The sequence below is a fragment of the Meriones unguiculatus genome, chromosome 21, assembly GCF_030254825.1.
Source record: "Meriones unguiculatus strain TT.TT164.6M chromosome 21, Bangor_MerUng_6.1, whole genome shotgun sequence".
Lineage (NCBI taxonomy): Eukaryota > Metazoa > Chordata > Mammalia > Rodentia > Muridae > Meriones > Meriones unguiculatus.
Window position 1 is genome coordinate 31,916,255 of NC_083368.1, and position 19,316 is coordinate 31,935,570.

At 43.1% G+C, this 19,316-nt stretch overlaps 1 protein-coding gene across 2 annotated transcripts in view; it reads left to right on the forward strand.

Moving 5' to 3' along the window:
* Nucleotides 1-19,316, forward strand: part of Cdk14 (cyclin dependent kinase 14) — a 537,826-nt gene that overhangs the window by 46,785 nt on the left and 471,725 nt on the right. The gene's annotated exons all lie outside the window — the stretch shown is intronic.

Below are 19,316 nucleotides of genomic sequence, written 5' to 3' on the forward strand. Positions count from 1 at the left end.
GCTGGAGAACAAGTCTTCTTCAATACATGACATCCTAGGGTACATTTAAAATCCACCATCAAGGCCAAGACTAGTTTTACATGCATTTAATCTCAGCACTCTGCAAGCAGAGGCAAGGGGATCTCGGAGTTTGAGGCCAGCCTGGTTTATATAGGGAGTTGTAGACTAGCTACGTAATTAGATCCTTCCCCCAAACCCAAATCAATAAATGAAACAAAACAAAAAATACCCAAATAATCTCAAAATATGTTATTACAATTTGAGCAAAAAAAAAAAAACCAACAACAACAACAACAAAAAACAAACAAACAAACAAACAAACAAACAAACCCCGGTAAGAATAGTTGTTTGTGTTACTCTGAACAGTTCTATTAAGTTTCATTTCATCCACCCTCTCTTTGAATAAAGTAGGCAAAACTGACAAACTAGATAGTTATATTAGGCAGCTCACCCACGAGAAGAAAGGTGTCTCTAAAATGACCTGTTATCAACATAGGGAACAAGACGAACCCCAGCTGGTACCTGTCTGTGTAGTGTGGCCCCAGCGGGGCTGAACCTTAATGCTGCCTTGATGCTAGAGGGTTTCTGGTGGGCTGTTTGCTGGAGGGCACGTATGTGTGGTCATGAAGGCTGGGACCTTGCCATCTCTGCCTGCCGTACCATGCATGGTGCTCAGCTTGCTTTCTCCCGGTAGAGGTTGAACTGAAGTGTGCCCCCCTTCTAAAGGGTGGCATTGGAGACTCTGGAGCTCAGTTTCTTGCCCTTGCACTTCTCCACAGTAAGTAGTACCTGCTCCATGAGCCTTTGGGAAGTGCTCAAGTGTGGCTCTAAAGCCTCCCCTCCTGAAATGAGGTGTCCTAGCTTCAGGGAATGGCTCCTGGTGCTGGTGCTCTTCCTGGACTGTCTGAAGGGAGCCACACTAGACCCAAGCAGGCTGAGAACTCTTGCCATGGGGCTGGGTGGAATCCACTTTCACATTCCACACAGGGGGTCTCCAGATTTGCCGGTTTGATGATGATGGTGCTGACACTCTTCGAGGGCTGTGGTGGCCATGTATGAGAGGAGAAATGGGGAAGGGCACGTGTGTGAGTGTGTATGTGCTGCTGGTGTATGTGTGTGAAAGGGTCAGCCTGGTGGTATTTAAATCAAACAGTTTAAAAAACAATACGACCTTCTCTGGTTTTGGTAAGCTTTGAGTATGAATCTGGCATTTTGCAGGTGGATGAGTAAGGTTCTGAATCTTACAGAGTATACATGTATATTATGGGCTGTATGTGTTTGTTTACACACACACACACACACACACACACACACACACGTACTCAATTACAACTGGAAGTGCAGTCTGTATCTTTCGTATTTTTGTCACTTTTCCTGATAATCAAATCTTCAGTTTGTTTTTGGAGCAGTGCTGTTGTAAATGTGGAAAATGCTTTAAACTTATGCTTGGCTTATCATGTGTCATTATACAAATGAAGCTTATTTTTAATTATTATTAAAAAAAAGATTTTTTTAAACACTTTGCAAATTAGTATGTCCTTCTTTAATTGCAGTTTTTGTTGTTGTTTTGTTTTCTTAAATCTAGGCTTTGCAGGTCTGAACTGAAAGAGGTTTTGAGCAGGTAGAAGAAGGTTTGAGAAAAGTTATTTGGAGTATTTTCTGCCTAGACTTGATAGTCTTGATTAAATAGTTTGTAAGGAAAATTCTGGGTATTTTTTTTTCCCTTTGAAGTAGACCTAATACATATTTGGTAGTACTTACAATGAATGTTTTAGACAGCTACGGTTTATTTATAGGTAGGGGATGGAAACATGCTGCCTTCTTTTGTCCAGTTCAATACACAAAGGCCCATCATTGACACATTGGCAGAAGGAGAAAGGCAATGTTCTCTCCTGAAAGCATGTTGTCCTACTTTAATTTCCCTTCTGTGTCATGCACACTGAGAGTAATTAAGAGCCGCTCAGTAGACTTCTTTAAAGCAGCCTGATCTGGGAAGTGCTCTCTTGGTCTCAGAAAGGGTTTGGTCAGTGGAGAAGAAAATCACAGCTGACACTTGCGGGTGGAGTCAGGAGGCAGGAGCAGCCAGTTTTCTGATAGCATCCTACTTCTGGTCCCTGCGGAGAGGTAGTGGAGTGAAAACTGACTCTTCTTCATTTCTTTAACCTTGCCATTCTCCCTAGACACTCAGAGAAAGGCAATTCCGTCAAGTCTCATGATTCCCCAGGCTTTGGCAGGAGGACGAGCAGTTCATAGGCACCTCCCGTTGTTGAGTTTACATTGTGACGGCAAGAGAAAGCGCTCTGTCCTTAATTAGTGGGAAGTACACAGACTGTGAAAGACCTTTTCCTCCAAATGGTGATTTTATTTATTTATTTATTTATTTATTTAATGCTTGAATGTACATGTAAGTGTCTTAGGCCCAAAGCTGGACCGTGGCTACTCTGTGGATGGCATGACAAATTAGTTCAAGAGCAGCTGTAATGGAAGCCTTTATTTTTTTCATCTTATAGTCTCTTTATTAAGCCTTTTTTTTTCCTTTTTCAACATTAAAAAAAAGATAGCTTAAAACAGCATATAATGAACAATTTCTGTTTTCTAGTCCACAGTCCCTTTTCCCTATAGGTGACAATGAACAGCATTTTAAACATCACTTCTGTTCATTAGTTTTTTGCTTGTAAGTCTCTTCCTTCCTTTGCTTTTCTTTTTTCTTTCTTTTTTTTCAGCAGTGGGACTTACCTTGCTTCTCTTTCTAACAGTATGTTTTGAAAGTAGTTGTAGATTATTATATTCACAGAGGCACTTAGCTTTAATAAAAGATAATTTTTATTCCATGTGCTATGAATGTTTTGTCTGTATGTAAGTGCACTGCATAAGGACAATGCCCAAGGAGGCCAGAGGAAGGCGCTGGAGCCCCGGAATCGAAGTTAGAGTTGGTTGTTAACTGCCATGTGGGCACTGGGAACCCAGTCTGAATCCTCTACAGGAGCAACACGTGCTCTGAACCACTAAGACATCTCTCCAGCTCTCGCATTTAGTTTTTAACACACATTTTGTCGCTGCAAGTATAGGCGAGTGGACAGTTTTGTTTACCTTTGTAAATACGGAGTCAAGTGGGCTATGAACATTTCAACTTTTAAGGAAGTCCCAGCTCACGTAATGCTAGGAACATGCTCGAAGAAATGCAGTGTGTCGTTAAGAAGCCTCCTTGACGTGGTGTGTACTTGAGCTAACTCAGATGGCTGGGACGTTACTGCACAACAGAGTGTGTGGGGCCACTGTCGTATGTAGGCCTGCCGTTGATGGAAGGGCACAGTGCAGTAGGCACATGCCTGTGTTTGCTGCCAAAATTGCTCAATGTGATGGTTTGTACCCTTACCCACAATGTCCTTTCCCTAACTTCTCCTTTCCTGTTTTCTGAAACTTCAAGATTTCCCAATCAGACACATGAACACTAATGATTTCCTAGTTGTTTCATGGATGAATTACTTTAGTAATGAGGCTGAATGTCTTTCCTTTTTGTTCTTAAACTGTTTCCTCCCCGTGAACCCTAACCTACTTTTGAATACTTATTTCTACTTGATAGGAATGAGTGTGCAGCTTTGATGGGTTGGGGACTCCAAGGCTTGTGTCTTACCGCTTCCTGCTGTTCTCAGGAGCTGTGGAGGTTGTCTGTCCCCCACCTCCAGTTGGGTAAGAATGATTTGTGTGACTTGATCTTTGATCATGCGCTGGAATGTGCCCCATGAGCGTTTAATCCCTGTTGGCTTCGGTTGATAGAAACTTCAAGGTATGCTAAAACAGTAGTTAAATAGAGCGGGTAGAAACAGCTGGAATCTTTAAATAAACCATGTTCGTGGAGCTACGGAATTCTTTCAGCTCCTACTGTGGGGTGAGAGCTGGTGTCTGTTTAATGAATCTCATTCAGTCAACTGAAGAACAAGAGAGTAAAGTCAAGCAGCACCCTTTGAGAGTACATTGGTTATGTATTGAGACACAGTAGCTACGTTATCCCTAAACTTAATTCCTTAGAGCAACACTGCACATGTAGTCTCTCCCAGAATTCTTGTGTGGCAGGAATTTGGGAGTGCCCAGCCAAGTGTTTCTGCCTATGCTGTTCCCCAGAAGATGTCAGTTTGAGCTGTAGTGCTCCGAAGGCTGGACTGAGCCAGGAGGACTGTCTGCTCAGTGACTCACCCATGGGCTGTTGGCAGAAGGTCCCAGTTCCTTGCCACATGGATGTCTTTGTAGGTCTGGTAGCTGACTTTCCCAGAGAGAGTAATCCAGGAGAGAAAGCCCAATGGAAACCAAATGTCTTTCACGACCTTGGAAATCACACACTTTCATTTTGTCAGTGTCCCACTGATCACACAGATAAACTCTGTTTAGGATGGAAGGGGACTCCTAATATAGTAAATGACAGGAAAAGAGTGCTCTTGGAGGCTTCCCGGGAGAATGGCCGCCCTTTCTGCAAAGCCTCACGTCTCTCCCACCTGTCAGACAAAACACTCACCCTGCTCAGGACCTGTGTTTTATCTCAGTAGAGTCCAGATCTTTGAGAGGGATCAGGAGCTGTTTAAACAGATTTTGAAAACTAGAGATTTATTAAAAATTTTCCTTCATTGGAAGAAATTGTTGGAATTTGGCAATGTTCTCAATTAGAAAACAATTTATGTTCTGCCATGTGGAATTTCTGGCCCGAATTAATAGAAAATATATTTATCACCACGAGAGAAGAATGGAGGCTTAGTGCAATATTCTTAGTTTTAGTTAAAAAAATGTATAACATTTGTTGGTTCTCAAATTTGTGGCTCAGGTTCCTGGAAAACCCATACTGAATGGTTGTCAGGCCAAGGATTTGGAATCTAATAGGAAAATAGGGACGTCCAACTGTGCTGGCTGGCCAGTTGTGGTTTTAACTTCAGACTTGCCATTTTAGACTTTGCTGTATGAGACTGGGCCAGGAGCTCTGCACGTTATATTTTCCAGATTCCCCTGCCATCTGGATTCCTTATTCCCGTAGAATAAGGGCCCCCCATGAAGATCTGGATGCAGAAAGAAGGGGAACAGCAGAGAACAGACACCCCGTGAAGACCTGGATGTAGAAGGAAGGGGAACAGCAGAGAGAGAGCAGACGCGTGCCCTTTTCAGCTCCTACACGTTCTCTACTTTGCATCTAGATCATAGCTTCTTTAGGACCTCTCAGGCACCAGTGATGCCTTGAATCCCTCACCAAGGTGTGAAGAGAGGTTGCCTCTGTGTTTTGTTCCCCTTTGCACACCTAGATCTGCTAATTACATATCTTCCTTTGTGTTCCTTGAGCCTGTCTCAACTACAAGTATCTGGTCATTAATGCCTCATTTTCACTCTAGAGTCCCCAGACCCATGTGACATTTAAAACGCCTATCATGTGAGGTCTCTGCTTCACCACACACTGATGCAGGTGTTAAGACTTCTAGACAGGCCGCCCTGACAGCTGCAGAGACATGCCTGCACTCAGTTTCCCTTTGAATGTATGTATCCCTGGTGTGTCTGTCACACTGTGTAGCCACCCGTCCCTTATCCACATGTTGAGTGTCTGTCTACATTTTACTGTTTACTCACATCATTTCCTGGATCCAGTTTCCAGTAGCAGGCCTCTAGTTTTCTTATTCTGATGGGTCCAGAAATACAAGAATTCTGCAATGCTGGATAATTTTGTTAAATAAATTTAACCCAGGAGTTTTTTTTTTTTTTTTTTTTTTTTTTTTTTTTTTTTTTTTTAAAGTCATCTCCCATCACCATAGACACGTGACATAACTTCTTGCTGCCACCAGCTCTGGCTGCCTGAGCACCTGCTGCTGGGGCTTCACTGTTAGGCTGCTCAGTGGCCTCTAGCTCACCAGTGGGCAACTCCAGGCCCAAACTCACTTCCTCTCATCTTCTTTTATTTTCCCCAGGACACCTATCCCTGCTCTGCCATCTGCTTTATTTCCTCTTTCTGTTCACAAACCCTAATTCCCTCTTTTTCTTATTGTCCCCAGTTTGTGTGTATTAAAATCCGCAGCACTTGCTGAGAAGGTGTGTCTGCTGAACGAGTTGTACTTTACATAAGGATAATGGCACGGGGAAGCATAATTATATCACCTCACGAGGCAGATGACTGAGTTATAGACCCAAGGAAACAGCTAGCAGTGCCATTAACGCTACTTCTGTTCTTCAGGGTAGTAGACGGATTCAGCCTTTCTATGTCTACCAGAGGGGTTCCATGTGCCTTTACTGCACACTTAACTTTTGCACAGTTTGTACAACTCTATTTTAGGCAGGCACATTTTGGGACATGGCAATGGAGTAAAACGGCCCAGCTCTTGCCTGTCTTGCAAGACCTTACTGTGAAGCTGGGGATAGAGGAATTGTATGTCACAATGAAAAGGGATGAGCCTCATGGTGCTCATGCAGAGGTCAGAGGACAGCTTTGAGGACTTTGTTCTTTTTGGTCTCCAGGCAAAACCGTTTTGAATTTTCCAGGATGATTTGAATGTATCTCATTTCCTACTAAGACTCCAATACAAGGAAGTTATTGTAATGCTTTCCTTCCTTTCTCCCACCCATTCTGTCCTCGTCTCTTCCCAGTATGAGAATAAGAAAGCTGAGACATGGTTCCTGCCCTCAAGGAACTCTTCATCGTTAGGATTTAATTCATAATAGTGAAAGTGAACACTGGTAAGGTACTTAGGGAGCAAAGTGACTGAAAAGAGAGAGCCCAGGGCTGGGGAGATGCTCATCGGGTAAGAACCAAGACCAGAGGTCAGATCCCCAGAGTATGCACCAAGGTTGGGTTGGTCATGGCAACTCACGTCTAATCTCTGCACTTAGGAAACAGAGACAGGCAACCGCAACCGCAGGGAAAGCTGGCAAGTTAGATCAAGCGTGGGTTGATGAGCTCTGGGTTCAGCAAGAAACCCTACCTCAAGGTAGAAGGAGGAGGAAATCAAGGGAGACACACCGCCTCCTCCTCAGGCTTCCACAGGCATGGCAAACACGCATACATGAGCACCTGGAAACACAGGTGGCTGTATACTTCCACATCTACACACACGGAAATACGTACACATTCATAACATACACAGGCAAAGAAAGACATTACTCATACAAGAATGGGAAGTGGGAAGTGCAGAGAGGAGTTCCCAAATTAATTGCTTACTTTTGCTAACATGTGCATATCACATCCCGGCTGCAGTTTTGCCTTCCTCCCCTCCCCCTTAGTCTCTTCCCTACCTCTCCTTTCCCCTGGAGCCATACCCACTTCACCTCTCCTCAGAAAAAAAGCAGGCCTCCCGGGGACATCAACCAAATTCAACATTAACAAGCTACAGTAAGACCAGGCACAGATTCTGTCATCAGGGCTGGATGAGGCAATCCAAGAGGAGGAAAAGGGTCCAAAGGCAGGCAAAAGAGTCAGAGACAGTCCCTGCTCCTATTGTTGGGAACCCCACAAGAACACGAAGCTACACAACCATAACACATATGCAGGGGACCTGGGTCAGACCCGTGCAGGCTCCCTGATCTTTGTGAGTGCACTTGAGTCCCAGTCTATCGATTCTGTGGGCTGTGACTAATGTGAACATTAACTCTCACTTGGCCAAAATTTTGAAAAGTTGTTTTTCTTTGCTTGGATTGATACAGTATCAAGGAGAGTATAAATTCTTTTTAAAATAAAGCAACTAACTATCTGTAACTTCACTCTCGGTGTGCGTTTCAGTAGAAAAGTTTACCTTAAAGGGGCAGCCACTAAATGACCAGTCCTGATGGTGCTCCTGGATTAATGAACCATATGAATTTTTTCCTTTAATTGCTAGAGTTAATCTTTTGAAGCACCTTCAGGCTTGTAGAAGTTTTGAGTAGAGAGTGCAGCATTTCCAAATCCTTCCTTCTACACCTCCTGCGCTGTCACTCATGTCTTCAGTGTTGTACGTTTGTCTTTGGTAAGGCAATAGGCTTGTTACTGCTGCCTGCAGTCCACCACAGGGCTCACTTGGCGCTGCACAGTTAGGTACACCACATATTTTTCCCATTGCAGCATCAACAGAACAGTTCGAGTGCCCTAGAACATCATGTGTGCCCCTCCATTTCTCAACCCTTATTCTTGCCCTGGATCCCTTGCTGACAGCTGGTCTTTCTCTATCGCTTTTCCTTTTCTAAAATGTTACATATGTATTTGGGCTCTTATGGTATGTAATCCTTTCAGAATGTCTTATCTCACCCAGTGGGGAGCATTTAAGACCCTCCATGTCTTTTTTGCATCTTGGCAACTAACTAAATTTTAAAAACAGCTGAATGATGTTCCTTCGTCTCCATGTTCTACAGTTACTTCATTCATTTACCTATGAATTGACATATTGGGCTGCTTCCATATTTTGGCAGCTATGAATGACATGGTTATCAACATTCTTGTGTAGGGTTTGGGGTGGACATGAGTTGTGGATTGGTGTCTTAGACATAAAGGTGGAGGTGGGATATGGAAAGGAGTATCAGTTCTTGTCCCTCTAGCACTTATTTCTTAAATGTCTGTTAGAGTAGCTTGACTGGTTGGACAAGTCTAGCACTAAGGCTACACTGTCGTATCAGAAGGTAGCGTGGCAAAGGAAGTGCTTTTGGAGTAAACTACCTGTTTTCAGATGAGTAGTACACTTTCTGACCCTACAAATGGGATTCCTCGATCTGGTCAAAATCATGGGCAGATACTGACTTAGTGGCTAGCCACCCTTAAGCCTAATAACGTTATCAACTAATCAGATATTTATATGTAAACTGAGAATTGAAGTTGAGATGCATGCTGATTATCTATTGTAAATCAGCATAAATAACTTACTGGCTTCATAACCTAACATTTGTAATTTATCTCAGAGTGAAAGCTCTCTACACATCTCACATGCATATCCGGAGTATGACCACATCTTTTGGATGCTAATGTGGCTCTTGCTTGCTGTGGAGTAGGCAAAAGGGCATTCATTCTTCATGGTTTCCTGTAGCCATTAGCGATTCTGCCAAGGGGTTTGACATCCTGGGCCCTTGCCAGCCTTCCTTCAGAGAGGTTGACTCATGTTGAAAGACCCTTGGAGTTCCTGTGGTCTGTTAGATCTTCTGTTTCATTGCTTGTGGTGTGACCCAGAGCACGTATATCCCCAGCCGAAACCCCAAACTTTCAGTATTATAACTCTAGAAGAGCTACCTCAGCTTTTCTGTACATTGGAGAATAGCAAGCCCCTTTTGTTGCCCGGGGAATCTTGTAAGCATAGATTAGCCCATCTTTTTAGAACTTTTACAGCTCTCAGGGGAAAGCTCTTTGCAACTTGAAGGCATAATTACTGGCATATTACAGCTGGAATAAGGCAAACAAAGCGTACCCGCTTGAAAACCAAATGCTTACCCTTCTCTTCCAGGGCCTCCATTTGGCTTTTCAGAGGGCTAATTCGTCTCGAATGTGAGAGCATTTGAGCTGCCAAGAGGGGAGGGAGCTTTAAGATTGTTATCCAATGTTCCATCACAAGTCTGACCTTTTTATTTTGGCTTCTGAAGCTCAATATGCCATACACAGTGACCTGGAATCTTGCTGAACATAAGAAGAAGCAAACAAGTTCTTCTCATTCTAGTTTGTGGATGGCTCTGAGCCTCTTGAGCTGGTCCCGCCTGGTTCATAGGAGCATTCCAGTGTGCAGTGCTGACCACGTGGCAGAGTGAAAGTGAGTGGCAGCAGGGGACAACTTTCTACTTCCTTGTACTTCCTCCAAGTCCTAAGCAGGAAGTGTTTATATACTTACAATACTGGGGATCTTATTTTGTAGACAATGACTGGCTAAAAATGATATTTCATTGCTCTTGGATATTTAAACCTCCTGTTGACATCACCCAGTTCAGGCCACACAGAAACAGGTATTTCAAATTTTATTGATAAAAATTGACACCATAAACATTCGTTAGTGATTACTGCTCTCTTACTTAATGACTCTTCATTTTGTGTAATGAAGAGTTTTAATGTGGAGAGAGTTTGTTCAGCATCTTAGATTGTTAACTATGATCAGGACTTTGGTTATAACTTTATTTTCGTTTCTTGCCCAAAGTATGTATGTATATATATATATTTTTTTTTTTCCAGTGAAATTTAATAATTTAATCTTTTCCTCATCACGGGTTTATTTTCCTTATACCACCTTCAGTAGGGGATGCTAGAAACTTAAGCTAGAATAAAGGGCCTAAGGGCAGTTATGGAACATAATAGTTAATTTGAATATCTTTACTTCTCTAGAGCGGTGATGACAGAGATGTCCTGGATCCCTGTCAATGATCATTTTATATTTTCTAGACCTGTGCTGGCTAATAGTGTAGCCCTTGCATGATTCTTACTCTCTACTCTGTGAGAGGTGGCTTTTGGGACTGAAGGATTGAACTGTTAATCTTAGGTCATTTAGGGAACCACATGGAGCTACTGGCTGCTTTATTGAACAGCACAGCTCTAGGGAGTCATTTTTTTTGCAAGGCTTGTCCTAAGCTTTAACTAATGGCCTGCTGGACTTAACAATGAAAGTAAAACTTTTTATTGTTTGTTTGTTTTGTTTTTTGTTTTTGTTTTCAGTCAGGGTCTTTTGCAGCTTTGACCTCACTGTGTAGCTATGGATGACCTTAAGCATCGACACCCTCCTGCCCTTACCTCTCAGGTGCTGGAATTATAGGTGTGAGCACATGGCTCAGAATAAGAATTTTCTCCCTAGTTACTTCATGCTAAGAATGTTGCCTGATATTTAGTTTTTACCATAAGTCAGAACACTACGAGCTCTTGTTTTACTGTAAGAAGAGCAGGTCCCATAGAACATAAGTAGCCTGGCTCGGGCCATAGATGCAGTACGTGTCTTTTTCATCACCCTGGAATGAAATGCCAGATCTGATTGCGCTACTCCCTCTCTCCACTGGCACCAGCTTACTTCTTTTTTTTTTTCTTCTTCTTTATTTTTTTATTAGTTTCAGTTTGTTCACTTTGTATCCCAGCTATAGCCCCTCCCCCATCCCCTTCCAATCCCACCCTTCCTCCCTCTTCTTCTCCTATGCCCTGCCCCCAGTCCAATAACAGGGGAGGTCCTCCTCCCCTTCCATCTGACCATAGTCTATCAGGTCTCATCAGGACTGGCTTCTTTGTCTTCTTCTGTGGACTGGTAAGGCTGCTCCCCACTCAGGGGGAGGTGATCAAAGAGCCAGCCACTGAGTTCATGTCAGAGACAGTCCCTGCTCCCCTTACTAGGGCACTCACTGGGACAATGAGCTGCCATGGGCTACATCTGTGCAGGGGTTCTAGGTTATCTCCATGCATGGTCCTTGGATAGGGTATCATCAGTCTCAGAAAAGACCCCTGTGCCCAGATTTTTGGTTCTGTTGCTCCCCTTGTGGAGCTCCTGTTCCCTCCAGGTCTTTCTATCTCCCCCTTCTTTCATAAGGTTCCCTGCACTCTGCCCAAAGTTTGGCTATGCATCTCAGCATCTGCTTTGATACCCTGCTGGGTAGAGTCTTTCAGAAGTCCTCTGTGATAGGCTCCTGTCCTGTTCCCTCCTTTCTCCCTCTTCCAATGTCTGTCTCATTTGCCTTTCTGAGTGAAGATTGAGATTACTTCATTTTTGATTCTAAAGATTTCCTGGAGTTCATATAAATGACATCAAATACTGCCTTGGCTTCTCCAGGCTGGTGTAACAAAATGCCCTATCCTGGTGTCCTATGAGCAGGGTTTACTAGTAATGTTCTTTGTACTTCGTGGGGCACATCAGCCTAGCCAAGGTCACGTGAGGGTGCTGTTCTACATTGTAGAATTCCTGCGACCTGATGGAAACGATGCTTTGAACTTCTGTCCCCTTAAAAAAGGCACTAACATCACCCTTCTGATTTAATTACTTTCTACCCTCAGGATTTAATTACTTGCCAAAGGCCCATTCCTACTACCATCACACTGAAGTATAATGTCTTTTGAGATCTGTGCCATAGACATTCAGTCTGTAGCATTCGCTAAATAGGTTCTCCGTATGAGGTCTTCCTCTTATATCATAACTCAAGATCCATGTATGCTATTAGTATGCTATGGTATGTATTAGTTCATTGCTTCCTACTTTATGTAGTTTGATCATACTCATTGTATTCACATTTCATGTTTTGTTCACTTGTTGCTTGTTGGGTAAAATTGCTGCTGCAGAGAAGCTTCTTCCTGCAGCAGATGGGAATGAACACAGAGATCCACAGCGAGACATTATGCAGAGAGCGAGAGACCTTAGACACAACACTCAGCATTGAATGGGATGTCCCCATCAACTCCCTCCTCTCAGAGCTCAGGAACCCTTCAAAAGGGGAGGCAGAGAGAGCGTAAGAGCAGAGGGCATAGAGAACACCAAGAAAACAAGGCCTTCTAAATCAACATGATCAAAGCTCGTATGAACTCACAGAGTCTGAGGCAGCACGCACAGGCCCTGCATGGGTCTGCACCAGATCTTCTGTGTTTGTTTTACAGCTTCCAGCTGTAGTGTTTTTATGAGGTTCCTGAGTGTGTGAACAAGTGGGTCTCTGTTTCTTGTGCCTTCTCTTGGGCTCCGTTTGTTTTGTCCAACTCTGATGTGATAGTTTTCATTTTATTGTATTTTATTTATTATCATTCCTAGGATCCATTTTTTCCCCTTGTGTATCGACATAAGACTAGATTGTATATAACTCTCTAGTATTTCTGAGTCAGTGGCGTGTTCTCTCACATGCCTGCTTCCCCCTGTAACAGAGCCTTGTCTCAAGGAGCTTCGCATATCCTGGAACTTGCAATGTTGGCCAAACTCTTGAGGATCTTGGTGATCCTCCTGCCTCTGTCTAAGGAGTAACCTGTCTAGAATTATAGATGTATGCCACCTTACCTAGCCACAGGTACATTCATTCTGGTGCGATTTTTGCCTTCTTTCTCTATGGTGAACTAGCAGATCAGGGGTAAACAAACTGTAGATCCAAGAGAAGAATGATTAAAGGATAATTGAAGAGTATCAGTATCTCTATGTCATTTTTGGTTAAATTACGTGCTTTAAATAATCAACACATCTGGATTTTTCCAGCCATTGTTAAATATTGGTATTTTAAGAAAATTCATGATGACTTTGCTTACGTATTTCTTTACCTTTCTGTTTGCTGTTTGGGCTGTTTTGATAAGTTGACAACCCAGTGTGACATGGACAGCAGGTTGTCAGTAGGAAATCAGTTGAAATAACAAACCGCACTTTTGCATAAGTATTCAAGAAATCTGGGGGAAGTTTATGAAACCAAAGCAGGACAAAAACCTCTGTCAGTTTATAGAATTTTCCTGTGTCTTGCTCTGCTCTGACCTTGAACGATTTGACTAAGTGCCTCCTGCTCATCTGTGTACAATTTTAGGGCAGGATAGCTTCTTTCTGTTCAATAAATGGGCATTAGTTATTGAAATGACAGAAATGTGAAGCTGCTTTTAAAAATAGGCTTTTATAATTCCTTGCATATTTATAGAAAAAATTTATTAGAATAAAGATATGATAAACTTAGTCTCGTAAGAATATTACCCCCAATTATAGCACAGTTAGTTAAAAGAGGGAAGAAAATTTATAAACTGGATAGTTTGATTTACCCTGTCTTATCAGGGTCATTAGTTACAGAAAAAATGACATGAAGCTGGAATGAAGAACAGTGTCCCATAATGGAGCAGAGGGCTATGGGAAAGTTCAAGTAGTTCAGAAGGAGCTTAATCTAGCTGAGGCCCTAAGAGGGGTACGGTCTGGAGATGATGATGATGAATGTGTGTACATACAGATTTGTACATGTTTATGTGTGTGTGTGGTGTGTATAAATCTCTTGTATTTATTTTTAAAGACGAAAGCAAAGATTTAGTAATTTGTAGTCTAAAAAGGGAAATTATTGTGACATGGATAAGGACTGAGCTTAGAATTTCATAGTGAGAATTAGGACCAATAGGCTAGATGCACATACAATTTCAAGAAGGATGCTTCAGGGTGGGCATTCATGACCAGACACTGAGTATCCCACAGCGGACATCTGCTGACCGCAGAGGTGAGGAAATGAATGGCTACTCACTGTAAGAAGCTTGAACCTTTGTCCAGGAAGATCAGCAGGGACTACTGGTGCAACCCCAGCCTGAAGCTGAAGGATCCTAGAGAGATGCTGATGTAGATCCGCATAGCAAGACAGAAGAATCCAGCCTGTAGCGTCTGTGATTGATGGCAGCAAAAGAAAAGGCACCTGCTCAAAAAGCATGGATCACGTGCGTGCACACAAGCTTCCCGGCTTGTTCACTTTTCATTCTGTCCAGGTCGCAGCCCACGGGCCGATGTCACACATGTTCTCGGCAGGTATCTGCCTCCCTTTGCTAATACAGGTGCCACTACTGCACAGATACACCAAAGCTGTGCTTTACCATCATCTCTGAGCCCAGTCAGATTGGCAACCAAGATTAACAACCACAGAAACTAATGGCACAAATAATGTAGGTGCCGGGTCTGTTGAGATAGTGTCTGAAAATCGTTTTGCCACGAAGGATTGATGCATAATTATTGCAAGCAGCATTTTTTGAATATGTGGAAAGTTGAAAAAGGATAATAATAGTATGTTGGCTGTGAGCAGAGATTCTAGCATCAGACCCTGTATCAACTACTTGCCCTCTCAAGCCTCAGTTTCTCGTTTTGCAAGAGCAGGATGAATAACTGTGACCACCCTGTAGTGTGACTGTGCAGGGTGGATTTGTTAATATACACGGAAATCTCTGGATCAGTATCTGGCACCTGATAAGTGCCGAGCAAATGGTAACCGGCATCCCTGGTTCTGTGATATAGACAGTGGAAGATAAAAGAGAATTTCGTGTGCCCTACAGGCTAACGGGTAAGCAGCGCGTCCTGGTGCATACATGGGCAGTGTAGTACCATGGTTCTCAAAAATCATCCTTATTACACTGTGGTTGAGAAAGCTCACCTGGGCCTCCGCTGTCCTTTTAGAAGCATGCCGGGTGGGGCCGTGTGGAGCACAAGTCCACTGGGTACCCCTCACAGATGGTTAAAGTGCACCGTGTTCCCCGGAACTGTGAAGCACACAGCCGCACAGGAGCTCCGAGTCCTGAATGAAAAGCTGTCATGATCTTAGAACCTGCTCTTACAAGCTCTTTAGAATGTGTGCTGGTCTTGTTGATGGAATTGGTCCTTTAAATGGATGAAATCTTGAGCTCCCAATTTTCAAATAACCTGTATTTAACCAAATGCCTGTGTCCAGTGGTACCCAAACGCCCGCTGCTCACACCCAGGCTGTTGCGACCTACTTTATCGGCATGAGTCACCCAGGGACTTGGTTGGAAGGATTTCCAACCAGCATGTGCTTGAAACCCTTTCACTTTTGTGCCTGGCTCGTGTCAACTAAAACCACAGTTGCTGGTGGTGATCGGTGAGCCTTCTGACATCTCCTGAAGGTCTGGGGGTTTATGAATGTGTTGACGCCGGAGTCCAGGAGGCTGCTCCAGCTCAGCAGCCAGGCCGGCTGTGCAGCCAGCTGCTCCGGGCAGAGTCTCCAGCAATTCCGACCTGTGTGGAGGAGGAGGAGAGAGAGAACTCTCCCGTGTGTCTGAAAGACTAAATATGCTGCTTGCTGGGCTGTCTGGCAGGAATCTTCGATCAACTCCAAAAGTGAAAGCGATATTAAATTTCAACAACAAGCAAAGAAAATTGACACTATCTCGTGAGGCCAATTCCTTTGGGATAAAAGTTTATAAAATATATATATATATATTTTGCTTTAACCCAGTGCTATAGGCACTTTGAAGAATACTTTCAGCTTATGAATCTGAACTTTGAGGCCAAAAAAACCAAACCAAACCAAACCAAAACAAAACAAAAAAACAAAAACAAAAACAAAAAAACCCTGTAACTTGTAGGTGTTGCTTATATAAGTTATGAATTTGTAAATTAGATGCTAATTGTTTATGGCCAGAGTTGTTTCCTTTTGTTTGTTGGTTAGATATATAGGCGTGCGGCGAATCTGATGCTCTTGACCACGGGCGTTTGGGACTGATACAGTTTATCAGGAGTTCCTTATTTTACTGGTGACAGAGCCAAGGCCTGGGATGCCAAGTAGCTGGGAAGTCAGTGTGTCGGTGGGAAGACGTGAACCAGTGCCTTGGCAATGTGGGGCTGGTAAAACGCATGTAAAGAAAAATGTAAAGAAAAATGAAAAAACAAACACATGTCTTGCCTTGCTCTCTGGGCAGGTAGAAGGTAAACCTGCTTCGGAGTTTAGAATATTCCTCTCCTTGGTTGACGTGAGTTCTCATCTGAACAGTTTCTGTTGTGATGGCTTACACAGCGCCTGTTACTCACCAGCGGAAGAGCCGTGGGCAGTTAGCTAACCTCTCCGAATCACGGCCTTCGAATCAGTAAGTCATATTCAGTCCTCCGGAAGGCCAGAGGTGTTGAGAGCCCACACTGGAACTCTCACCAGCAGCTGGCACGTGGTGGTGCCAAACGGCCATGAGCTGGTAGGATTGCCTGTTGGAAACGGCAATTGCCTTTTTATGCAATCCATATACAGGAGAAGAACCATCTGTAGAATGGCAAAAGTAGTCGTCAGCTTGTGGCCTAGCTTATATTTTGGATTTCAAAGGCTGGGCGTGGTGGGATGGCACGCCTGTGTAACCCCAGCCGCTCTGACAGCCCGAGGAAAGGTAGCTGGGCACAGCAAGGAGAGCCGTCCCTGGCAAACAGAGTGGAAGAAGATGAAAATGGCAGCAACTTCTTTTGGCACAGGTCATCATGGGGCTGAATCCGAGTCCTTCTGCTTTCTAGGTATGGGTAACATGTTACATAGTCAGTTTGCGCATGTATAGCCATAAGACTGCATATCTCACCATGAAGGGGAAAGGGGAGGATAGGGCAGTCTCTTATCACAGAGGTCTCTTCAACACACACACACACACACACACACACACACACACACACACACACACACACACTCACACTCTGTTTCCTTCCGGAAGCACTTACTTACTTTTATTTTCTCTCTCCCTGTGAACAACCACGTCATTTCTTGCATATTTTCCTGAGTTGCTTTATATCACATACTTGGCATTCATTTTGTTTCTGCAGGTAGATGTGCCCCGAGAAGAAAACGTTGCGTGTGTTTGTTCTGCCTGCTTTGTCCTCAGCACTGAGGGGCTAGAGCCTGCTTGGAGGAAGCTGCTGATATTGCAGCGCTGTGCGCCTTGCTAGCACATTCAGAATCCTAGTCTCTAGCTTAACTTTCTCCTCAGCACTGCTTTCGTGTTAATTCCTTTTGATTAAGGGTGTTCGTTTTTGAATTCTGGGGAGCAATGGAATTTCCCATCTCCATTTATTTTTTTCCTATTACATTCCTGGGCACTGAAGTATGATTAGCCAAATCTCTGCTTAAAGCGTTTTGTCATAGTCTTCTGTTTATTGTCTCTCTCAAAATCTGTTGTACCCTTCATTCACCTCTAACTTTAGTAAAACAAAACCAAACTCCCAGTCATTTTTATGGTTCAAGAGCTCCCTGGTAATGCTTGCATTTTACAGTAATTTCTCTCCACAGAAGAGAAATGGTTTTGCGGAAGATACATTTACTCCTGTAGAGACTGAAGTCAGTGAAAATTATGTATAATATCAATGCAGAAGCTTTTAGGAGGCAGTGTTTGCTCAGGCTAATATTCACATTCTACTTTTCACATTTTATTTAAAAATTTAGTTTTTGCAAAAATAATGACATCATTATAATGTTTTAAAGCAGACAAATCGTTATTGTGATTTGCTCATACTTGCTACCTTCAGCTTAAAACGTTTCTAAGTTGACTTTTTTTTTTCTAGTTGCTATTTAGCAGCATTTAAAGAGCGTTCTCTGTGTTTGCTACGCGCTGTGTGGAAGGCGCTGTCATGAGGTCTGGGGATAGAATGATGAATGGCATGGCCTTGGTTTCTGCCCTCTAAGAGTTTATAGCGTAGTGGAAAGTAGGTTAAAAAAATAAAATAATGGTCAAGAAAGTGTGAAGGTCAGAAGAAATTTCTAAGTTTTGCTAGCTCCAAAACTAATGAATATTAACAAAAACTATTTGACATATGATGAATTGTTGAACTGGGTTGGAATGAATACCTTTTCCCATGATTGTTTTCATTTACAAGAAAAATAATACTTTATTTCCCTAACTTTTTAAATGTGCCACTGAAATCAAAGGCACTGAGACATTGTCTCAAAGCCCTTTGACAGTTACCATGCATGCAAACCCCTGAAGCACAGGTTTTCAATTTCTGTGTGCATCAAATCAAGAGAGAGAGAGAGAGAGAGAGAGAGAGAGAGAGAGAGAGAGAGAGAAAGAAAGAGAGAAAGAAAGAAAGAAAGAAAGAAAGAAAAAGAAAGGAAGGAAGGAAGAAAGAAAGGAAGAAATTTTACTCTTGTAAAATTTAAGGTTTCAAGCAGGGAAGGGCTCCCCTCCCTTGATATTTCATCAGAGAATGTCCATGTCCACACGCAGTGGCACGCCATGCCGTAAGCTGTTCCTGCGTCCTGCGTGTTTATCTGATACCGGTCATGTTAGGTCACTGTGGGAAGAATCACCAAAGGCAAAACAAGCAACTGCTTGTAGCCTCTCGCAGCCCCCTTCTACAGTCTGACGCTAGCATGAAAGAAAGCTGTGCTCATACCCACTGCAAAATGGTTTCCTTTTTTTTTTTTTAAAGAAGCAGGAAATGCCTTCTTAATATTTCTGTCTTCCTAAAAACAATTAGCAAAAGCTAATCATTTTCTATCTTAAAAATTTAGTGGGAAGGGGAACAAGGGTGGATATGTGGGGAGAGAGCAGAGGAGGAAGGTGAGAGGGCTGAGGGGGGGACGGGAGGTTCTCTGGGACAAACTGGTGAAGTGTGATGGGGTAGGCTCCTGGGAGGATGTGGGGGTGACTCTAGCTGAGACTCCTAGCAGCAGAGGAATATAGAGACCGGAGGGGCCACCTCCTATATCAAGGCAGGACTTCCAGTGGAGCAAAATGTTGCCCTAACATATGGCTTTAGTTCATTAGAGGAAATGTCTTCGAAAGGAATGTTCTAAAAGCAATGGAAACGGCAGGCAGATTTTTGTCCATCTTTCTGAGTGGAACTCCATGGCTTGGCTTCAGCCTTTCAATATATACTTTATTTTCAGGTGGTTTTCTTTAAAGCTGTCTAATTGCCCTGTAGTAAAAGCACATAAAATGCAATTTTAATGTGAGTCTCCTAATGCTTTTTATTTGAAGAATTTAAAACACA